At 39.2% G+C, this 10763-nt stretch overlaps 1 long non-coding RNA gene across 4 annotated transcripts; it reads left to right on the top strand.

Annotated features, from left to right (window-relative positions):
- The first annotated feature begins 361 nt into the window (after positions 1-361).
- On the top strand, positions 362-8939 carry LOC131986848 (uncharacterized). Of its 4 annotated transcripts, XR_009395714.1 has the most exons (6): positions 362-558; positions 2409-2502; positions 4986-5102; positions 5743-5822; positions 7428-7544; positions 8599-8939. It is a non-coding gene; the product is annotated as an uncharacterized LOC131986848 (long non-coding RNA). The 4 variants fall into 4 exon arrangements; XR_009395716.1 differs by lacking the exon at positions 7428-7544; XR_009395715.1 differs by lacking the exon at positions 7428-7544 and having other exon boundaries at positions 5555-5822.
- Positions 8940-10763: the final 1824 nt, after the last annotated feature.

Here is a 10763-nt window from a genome sequence, read left to right as displayed (position 1 = left end):
ATTATATGTTCAAAACATGATGCCAACAAAAAGTAAGTTGTCTAGCTGCCAATGGATATAATGGATTTCCAGGGGTTAAAGTGTCAGGTTCCCCTCTGGCCCACTTAAAATGTCACTCAAAGAGACCCATACTGACCACAGAGACACTTAAAATGACAACAAAGAAGCATAAAATAACAAAGAGACTACAAGGAGACCAACAAAACTACAAAAAGATGTTAAACGGCTGCAAAGTGACAAAAAGAAACCACAAAGACGCTGTGGGTGACAATAAATTACAAAACGACACAAAACAACTACACTCTTAATACAAATGTGTGATGGCTGACACATTTTTTGTGTTATTACCAGGCAGACACATTTTGTGTTATTTTCTACAAATGGTGTGTTGTTTGGGAATTCGGATCATCAGACACCACATGAATGCAGCAACACACAACATGTGTTAAACCATTGACCAATCACATCGCTGCTTCAACATCTCTACTAGCACAGCTGACTGGAGAAAATCCTTTTGAAAAAAAACGTCTCGTTGATGTCAACTGCAGGAAAACAGAGGTAAATGTCACTATTTTAATTGACGTTATCTAAAAACAGTTAGTAAAATACGTGTATTGTATTTGGAGACAATAAGCTCGGTCTGTCTAGAATATGTGGTCACTGTCTTCTTGGCTAAATGGGGACAAATTAAGTGTTAACTTTAGCATGCACTGTTAGTTGCTAACTAGCACGCGATGCTAAATGGCGCTTATTTTCCTCTGCTTCAAACCAACTCAAGCACTCAAATTAAAGTTCAGGTGGGCCTGGCTTTTAACGGGGATTATCATAAAGCTCCCTTGCTAGCTACCTAAGCAGGGTTACCAACCGTCCCTTGATAAACAGAATCGTCCCGTATTTAGAAACAAAAGCACCCGTCCCGTGTTGAGGTGAAAAGGGACGCACTTTGTCCCGTATTATTGTGACAGTCAAAAAACAGTCAGTAAATGCCAATGAAAATTTAATAACAGGGCGCTTTATATGGAAACGTACGGTAAACTTGTTCCCAGGCCCCGTCCTGCTCTGTGACCAATGAACTGACAGCATATTCACACACAAGTATGACGATACAGTATACGCTCATCCCATTGGTCGAGGAGAAGATAGCAGAAGACAACAAAGCAGCATGCGTAGGTGACAGTGACACAGACGCTACACCTTCGAGCAGCAACGTGTCTAGTACCCCTCCGAGAAAAAAACAGAAAAGGATGCAAAAATACTGAAGAATGGGTAAAAGGAAGCACCTGGGTGGAAAAAGTGCGTGATAACATCTATAAAGCACACTGCACGTTGTGCCGGTGTTGTGCGGTCACGCCATCTGCACTTTAAATTTTAGTGCGCAATTACATTGCACTTTACGGCCCGTTTGTCAGCTGCATGACACCAAAATAGCCATTCAATTTTATTCATGCTGCTCCAATAAAATAAATACATCAATTTGTTATCAGCAAACTCCAGTGCATTCTTGAAGACCACGTCCCCATGTGTTCATGACATGAATGTAATGCCTTTTTAATGAACCAATTTGGAATTATGGAATGCTATAATCTTCCAAAATGGCCATTCAACTGCATATATGCTGCATTTTAAAAGCCAACAAAAGGAGTGAATCAATTTGTTATCAGCAAACTCCACTACATCTTTGAAAAACAGGGCCTAATTGTTATTTTGTGTTAAAATGAATTGCTGGATAATCATTTGTTTTCCATGTATTCATGTCACACAAAAATATGCATCTAGTCTAATTAAATTCAGGTTCGAGTCAAATTGTTAAAAAATCATTTTACTTACAAAAAAGGGGCTAAAAAATTTCACCACGCCAGGATGGGTGAAGGCAATTGGGTCGGCCGGCCCTGCCAATGAAGTGTCCCTTATTTATTTTTCGGGGAGTTGGCAACCCTATACCTAAGCCAACTATCTGTTCGAGCTAAATGGCTAGAGTTATGGCTAAATTAGCCCTGGTTTTAACAGACTTTAGCTATTTTGCTAGCTAGCTAAGCCTACTACATATGTCAGCTTAATGGCTAATGTTGGTTAAAAAAGGTCATCTGGATAAATGATTGTGGTTTAATTAGCCCTGAAGCGGACAGTGTAGCTATCATTGCTAGCTAGCTGTATGCTAACATCCATTCATACAGCTTACAAATAGCTTATTCAGTGTCCCTCATTTGAATGAAATAGGCGAGTTTGGATAAGACTAACCTAGACTGAATTAACATGTCTGGTAAGTCCCTGAGATAAGGAAGCTTTGACTGAGACTTGGTTAATTTTCAAATAATTGTCCAATCCTGTAATTTATTATTAAGTTGTATTTCATTTTGAACTGTGCTGATGGTTCATACATTTTTCTGTTTTGTTTATGTTTACTTCAGCCTGCTACCCTGCCGAACCCTCAGCCAAGACAGACCAATTTGTGACCTGACCATAATGACAGTGGATTGGGGGCACTCGAAACACTCATCCAAGGTAATGCTCCAGACATACTTGGAGAATATGAAAAGTCTGGCACCATATGCACTAAATCAAGGATGTTTTTTATAAAGGTTGCTGCTAGTTTTTGTATATAATTGTATACCAAAAAAGTGTTTATGTGTTAATACATGTTATGGGAACATGTAGTAATGTTATTTATGTATACTAAACGTAAACATTTGAACTATAGACATGTGATGAAATTTTGAAAGATAATACAATTTGTTCAATAAATTATAACTTTTCTTCTACAGTTGGGCTCCTGCTTATTTGAATTCAAATCCTTAGCAATAATTAACACATGGATACCACAACAATGTGTTGATATAAGGACAACACATATTGTGTTATATTTGACACAGTCACTGTGTTCAAAAATCAAACACAAACCATGTGTTAAAATCTCAACACAGTAATTGTGTTAAAAGTACTACAAAATGTGTGGACCTTAGACACAATGGCCCTCATTTATCAAACGAGCGTACGTCAGAAAGTGTGCGTAAAGTGGGCGTAAGATGATTTCTACACAAGCCTCGGCATTTATCAATTTGGACGTGATCGGACGGTACGATCAGATCTCACGTCTGCTCTCAGCTCGTGTACGCAAATTTGAGTCAGCATGAAGTCCACACGTCTGAGTCGGAGAATTGATCTTAGACTATTGTATCGATGCCTGGAGCTGATAAAACTCTGTGGTGTTTTGATTTTTAATAGTGACAAAGCAAAACATGTTTAGACTACATCATTTTTCATTAAAACATAATCCAAAAATAAATAAACCCTGCGATCGTGAAATTCTTTAAACAGAATACCAGCCGAGGATATTAAATGTTGTTGTCTTCTGCTGTTTACTGTTATTATTATTATTATTATTATTATTATTATTATTATTATCCAGCTCCGCGCTGGAGCGTCAGCGTCTCCTTCACCAGCGGTGCTGCCTGAATAGAAACATTTCCAATCAGCGCTGCCACACGCTCCTCTCACTAGGACATCATTATTAGTAAATGTAAAGAGGTGAATAATATATCTCCATCATAATAATAGCAATATTCGGATATTATATAGATTATTAGGCTTTATATATCACGATGTAATTACTCAAACCTCGCCGGGAGTTTAATAGTCCGCTACTCTGCCGACAGCACCACTGATTTCCTTCCTTTTCACTTTTTATGCTGCCAAACAAAACTAGTTTGTTGTGTTGCAGCTGTTGGACGTCAGCGTTTCACTTTCTGACTGAGAAATTCCTCTTCTTTTTGAATTAAAACTTACTTTAAAACATTGTTTACATCCTTCAACCAAAAAGCAGAAAACTTCTAAGTCCATGCTCCAAATGTAAAATATTCACTGAACTTGTTTGAGTTTATAACTATAAGTACTTTTATTTCATAAACCTCCGTCGCTGCGTTTTTCTTTAATATGTCTATATTGCCCCTTTTGTTAATTGTAACGGTGCACTTTGCTAATAAAGCTGACTTTAGAGGGTGAAAAAATCCTCCTTTTGGCCGCATTGCGCCCTTCGGTGTCGTAAACTCTGAAGGCGAGTCTTCTGAATCGGGTATATATTAGGGCGTGGTATTTAAATTACGCATGTTTCGAGCCGCCACATTTATCAACAGCCGATCATTCTTACGCTGTGATTAGCGAGATACGATCGTTTGATAAATCACACGTGGACCCTGTCGTAAGACCAAATATACACTCGGATCTGCACTTGTTTCTACGCTCGCTTGATAAATGAGGGCCAGTGTGTTGTAAATTGACACAATTTGTGTTGATATTAACACATTTGTTTTAAGAGTGTACAAAGAGACACAAATCCACATAGAAATACTGAACTAATACAAAGAGATACAAAACAACAACTAAATTAGGTTAAACAGCCATAAAGTATATGTCTTGCTCATACAGAGGAGATATATTGTATGTCTGTGCCCAGGGGGGCATAGAGTGTCATCACTCTAACATTAAATTATAGTCAATTACATAAAACTGGGGAAATAAACTTCAGAATGACTGTTGACTGTTGTACTTATTGATTTCTAGATTATATAAGATATATTGTGTATACTATGTATACACAATATAATATGTGTGATGAATGGATAAAATACTACGACTACATTTCAACAGTTTATACAAACACTGCTGGAACAACATGCAGGGGACAGATGGAGGTCTTGTTGCAAGACAACCCTGAACTAAATGCTTCCAAACAACTCGCCACTGCCAAACTGCTAACAGTGACAGATAGGGTCCTGTCACAGGGCAGAGTATTTTGTTCACAAGCTCAAACCTGAATCAATGATATTGACAACAAGGCGAGGGTTGTGGGGGTTCCTTGAAATAAAGTCTCTCAGATCCATAAGACTGTATGATATTTCGTTATGTCTTTTACAGCATTGTAATGGTGTCATCTAACAGTAGCAGAGCTATATTTCCACACTTTTTTGTACTTTTTTTTGTCCCTCAAGGGAGCAGCAGAGTCAAGCAGAGTGATCAAAAGCCCCAGCCCCCCTGTGTTAAGCAGAGGCGCTTGAGTAATGTTGGAAGTAGCTGTCAAAAAGGCCTCCGAGAATTTGCTGGCAGAGGTAAAGACACAGCTCAAGGACATGTTCCTTTAAATGGATGCTTGTCTGCATTGAATAAAATGAAAAGATGCAAGATGAGTCAAATCAGACCCAGGTCCCATGGGCAGCTTGTGGTAGATAAGGCGGTTACAACTGGCATGGGTGTTTAGCATAATCAAGAGCAGTAGTTCAAGACGAGAGGGTTCACAGAGGAAAAGCATCACACCGTCAGCAAATCCTGTGAAACAAATGTATGTGAAACCAGTTCTGTGGATTGCTTCATCATTACATCTTTAATCTTTCCATGTGCAAATAAGGGCAGAGGGTAAGAAAAGGCCAAATGAACGGGACTGCACTAGTATTTTACAAATACTGAACAGTATTGCAACACCCATGAATATCCTGAGTTATTTTTGAAAAGCTACCCAATGGTAATCCATGTTTATTCTCTCTGTCTGACGCTTTCTTTTCAGACTGTAATACTTCTTCTGAGTGCCAAGCTTCTTGTTTACCTGAAACATCTAGTCCAGAAACTTTTCTTGGATGCTTCTTCAGATTTTTTGCCATACTCATGTTTCCGGACATATAGCTGCTGCTTTGTCCCTCTGTAGCCTGAAAACCAGTCGAATCCTACAAGCTCATGTTTTATTTGTTTTGGTAGATGTACTGCCTTCCATTCAGACAGGCTTCCACACGATGTGGTCTCCATCGGGCCAATCACAACTGTTTATCTCATATCAGGTGGGTTTGATAGGATTATATTTAACACATTTTAGTGTGCCGTTTAGCTGTAATTTCGGAAAGCCTGTCTCACAGCCACCATGTTTGCCCTTCTTGATAACAGACCAAGCACTGCCCCAACTTGTGTCACTCAGCGCTACATCACATGCATCATTGCTCTGATTGGTAGTAGGTCTATGAAGAGGCATTTTGGTCAGCATTCACTAGCTGAGTTTCCAATAAAGTTTAATCAAATTTTAAAGCAAAATTTTGAAATGTCTCATTAAAAAATATGCGAACTAGGGACGTTTCCATCAACTGGTTTAGAGCGAATAAACAAAGCTGCACAAACACACTTTGGTCAGAAGATGGCAGTATAATGTAATACTGTAGGCTAATCCGTCAGTAAAAAGTAGAAGAAGAAGATTGAGCAAGAGAAAAAAATAAGAAATAGGTTGCTAATAGGTGAACCTTGGCCACCCGTGAGAGAAAATATGTCTTCAGGAATTCGATTCAATTGGAAAACGTATAATTCTTCTTTAATGTCAGCTCGTCTCGGCCAGCAGAGCTGCCCTTTAGCACATTAACTGTTTTTCGAATTTTGGCATTTCCATCAAGCCTGTCTCGTGAGAATCTTCAAAATGTGCATTGACATTCATTAATAGAAAAACACGGTATTGAAAACGCCCCTTGGAGATCAAAGGTGAACTGAGAGTTTCAAGACTAATACACCTCTGTGAAGAAATCTTGAAATGCCAAGCTAGTCCCTCCCCCCTAGTTCTGGCTGGTTGTCGTAAAATGCATTAGCATTTAGTCATTTAGCAGACACTTTTATCCAAAGCGACTTACAGGAAGAGTAAAAGCAAACAATCAAGGTATAGTGCAATAAGAGCTATTAGTGCTAGTGACAATTCTTTGAGGAGTAGACTTATCATGTGGTCTAGGAGAGAAGATGCTCTCTGAAGAGCTGGGTCTTCAGGAGTTTTTTAAAGGTAGAGAGGGACGCCCCTGCTCTGGTAGGAACTGGTAGTGTGTTCCACCAGCGGGGAACAAGAAGTGCAAAGAGTCTGGATTGCCTTGGACCATGCATCACTTTGCAAAATGCATCACTTTGGGTGCGCCAGAGCGGGAAAGTTGCAACAAACATTACAACTCCTGTATACTGTGAATTAAAGCAAGCTTTCCCTGTAAGTGATAGGCTTAATCAACATTGTGGGAACTCATTTGGAGAGTGCTTGAATGTAATGATGTTCAATTACTTGTAAGAGTCTGCCAATCCTGCTTGAAGTCAAATATAGCAAAAGCTCAGGATCCAGTTGAGCCAAGCAGATATCACAGATTAATGATTTATGTCTTCAGCAGCCAGAACCTGTCCACATACAGTGTGTCCCATATCAAACTTTACTGAGCCCAAATAAAGATCATCGATGACCTGAAACCCTCAGCGTTTTATTTGTACTGCATGTAGCAGCATATGTGAAGTCAGAGCAATGGAGGAGAGGAGAAGTGGTGTGGAACAGCCAAATTTATGAGGAAGAGAGCTGATGGGAAAAGGACAATAAGAAATTACTGCTTTTAGCTGTTTGTTTGTTTTTTATCCTGCTGATTATGCCCTTTTTCAACCAGAGTCGGTTCAACAGCGGCACCAACTCTTTGCTGGGCTTGAACTGCCAACCGCTATGTCAGGGACTGGGGGCGGGGCTATCTGACCAACAAGACCTCAAAACAAGAACTCAGTAAATGGTAAATTTGTGACGACTCAAATCGCTTTACACTACAGACTGCGCTCATTCACCCATTCACACACATTCATACTGGTGGCAGAGGCTATCCTACAACGGTGCCACCTGCCACCATCAAGAATTCATTCACACAACGATCATTCATTTATTTGATTTGTTTAACTGCAATGTGATTGATAGGGGCGAGCTAGCATGCTAATGTTAGCGTGCTGAGCGTGCCCACTAACGTTAGCACGCTAGCGATCGCAGGCTAACGTTAGCTTACAAAGAAGTCCGACATTAACATCTTACGTTCAGTGTTAATAAGAATGTATTCGGCATCCATAGTGATTAAAATGAGCAGCACAGATGTGTTGTAGAGACATGTAGCCTGCCGTTATTATATTTGCGAGAGGGCGGAGACATATACAGACGTAAGCAGTGACGTAATGACGTGGCTCTAGAGCCTGTGGCAAAGCAAACGGGTTCAGAGCTGGTTCACAAGTTGAGCCGGCCGGCTCTGGTCGAAAAAGTGTATTAATGCTGCCTCCAAACTGACATAAAATGGCTAACTTCGCCTCCCCACCATCAAATAAATCAATTGTGCTCATCTGAGGCATTGAATTTTGCATTTTGAGGATCAGAATTATTTATTTGAGGGTAGAAATACTGAATCTGTTCATACATCAAATATTTAAACCCTGTTACTGTGTAAATACGCTGGTCCAGAGCAAAGTCTATCAGGAAATACACAAAAATAATCTCAGTTTAGATTCTAGTCATCTGGTCCACATCTAACATCTGTATCAGTGAATGTAATGTGGAGGGATGTGAATTTTGGAGAGGATGCTGTCTGCTGCTTCTGTTAAGTTGGGAATGAGCAAAGGAGCCGGATGAGTGCTAGTGTAGTTACATAAACTCATTACAGTGTATGTATTCTCTCTCTCTCTCTCTCTCTCTCTCTCTGACACACCCACGCAGACACACACACAGACATCACTATGTTACATTCTGCTGCCTGCAGTCTGTCATTGACCTTGACTGTATTTCCACTGTGACCTCTCTTTCTCTCTCAGGCTGGATCAGGAGAGGTTAAACATCAATACACAGGGATGTGCCAGCATGGGAATAAAAGGACGGACTTTTGTTTTTCTATTGTTTATTTTGTTGTTGTTGAATCTAGGTTAATTGTGTTGATTCCCATCATTTGTGAATAACATAACCTGACTAAAAGCTTTACCTCTCATCAACAAACCACTCTGCTGCAGCCTCTCACTGGGTTTAATCACAGTCCAATGGGAAACCGATTAGACCTTAAAATTCAATTACCAGGATAAATCTCACTTTGTAATAGGAGGCTCACAGGATAGACGACCATGCCTTTATGTTCTACTGATTAAACCTTTTTTCAGCTGAATTGCTATTTTGTCTCCTTGTTCACCAGAAGCTGTACAAAATAAAGCCAATTAAGCCTAATGGACTGGTGTGTATGCTCTACAAAGATGCTCTACAAAGATGGTTTTTACAACCATCTTTGTAGAGCATACACACCTGTTGGTATTTGACTGTGGCATAGTGTGAGCTTCCTGTATTTAGAAGATTTATTTTGGTGTTTGAATGCAAAATAATCCCTCCCAGGGTCTATGTGTTAAAGCTCAGTGATAAAACGTGGCAAGATAATAACCTATTCTTTAAATATCAAGTGGTAGTTCACTGTGAAATACCAGTTGCTTGAATAATTTTACTGGCTGGAAAGATTCCAGGGATTTAACCTTTCTGTGTTTTCTTGAATGAGACTACTACTTCAGCAGCTGAACATGTTTTTTAACATGTTTTGACTTCAGTGGATCGGTGACCAACAAGATTTTGCACATAAGGCTCTATTTCACAGGAGTTATTAAGTAGTGAAACTAAAATGACATAAAATATTGAATTTAAAGGGTTTTTTAAGAGCTAAACAGAGAACCTACAGAAAGAACTTAAATGTGCAACAAATCTGAATCACGCAAGACATTTATCACTAAATGTCTCCAGGACTGTGTTTGTTGACACATGAACAAGGCTGTATGAAATATTTCACAACTCCAGCATGTGCACTGATACCAAATATACTATATATTTTTTAATTTACTTCCAACTGTTGTCAAGTCAAGTACATTTTAAATAGCCCAGAATCACAAATCACAGATTTGCCTCAAAGGGCTTTACAGACTGTACATGGTACAACACTGAGAATCTGTTCTTGGTTAGGCAGGATTTCAAATTAAGAACACTGGATGAACTTGTACAGCAAGTATAAATACTCTGATTACAGCACTTATAAATACCTATGAAATGTAATGCACTGCATTGTGTATATACTGCATGCACTGTGCATTGACCTCAAGAGGTCATAGTAATTATGACGGAGCAAAGGAGGAAGTCAGGTGAGAAAGTCTGCAAAGGGAGGACCGGCCAAAAAACTTTCACCTAGGGGACCACTGTTTGTGTCCCCTGTGAAATCTACTTAAGTTCCTAATTTACCAAACTATCTTCAAAATATAACCAAGCAGTTTTGGTGCCTAAACCTAACCAAGTAGTTCAATTTTACAACAATAAATGTTTGTTTTAACTGTGTCCATGGGACCATTTGACAATGTTAAATAGACCATTGTATGAGGATATGTTGAAATATTTACATTATGCACACTATGTGTCATATACAGACGGACACTTTATATTTATTATATTATAATACAAACAGCAGGAGATTAAATTGTTTATTCTTCTCTTCAGTAAACTAACAGCTTCTGATTTCAATCCTGACTGCACAAGCTGTACTGTCTTGATCCAATTTCATTTTGAAGTTATTCCAAAAGGTCTGTGTGTGTGTGTGTGTGTGAGAGAGAGAGAGAGAGAGAGACAAAATCAAACAGATGTTAGTTAAAGCTTCACTGGCAGCTACAAAGCAGTCAGCCAAGGGGATGCTGCACTTCTGCTTCTGTAATTTTTCTCACGACTTTATCGAACCACACGGTAGACTGCCAAAAGACTAAACAAATTGGAAAGTGAGACTTATGTTGAGGTGCATTTCCCAATTTCAGTATATTGACCCGAACCTAATCTAAGCTAATGCGCAGATGTGTGAAATGAGATTAAGCACCAGACTAATGTGCAAACGGTTGATTCTTAACTGTCAGAGATAGAATAAGCAATGCTTTGAAGTATAACTCCAGCTTAACTTTGAGGTCAAGGGTTTTGT

This window comes from Centropristis striata, chromosome 15 (genome assembly GCF_030273125.1).
Source record: "Centropristis striata isolate RG_2023a ecotype Rhode Island chromosome 15, C.striata_1.0, whole genome shotgun sequence".
Classification (NCBI taxonomy): Eukaryota; Metazoa; Chordata; class Actinopteri; order Perciformes; family Serranidae; genus Centropristis; species Centropristis striata.
Note: the sequence above shows the minus strand (reverse complement) of the source record. Positions and strands in the feature narration are given on the sequence as shown.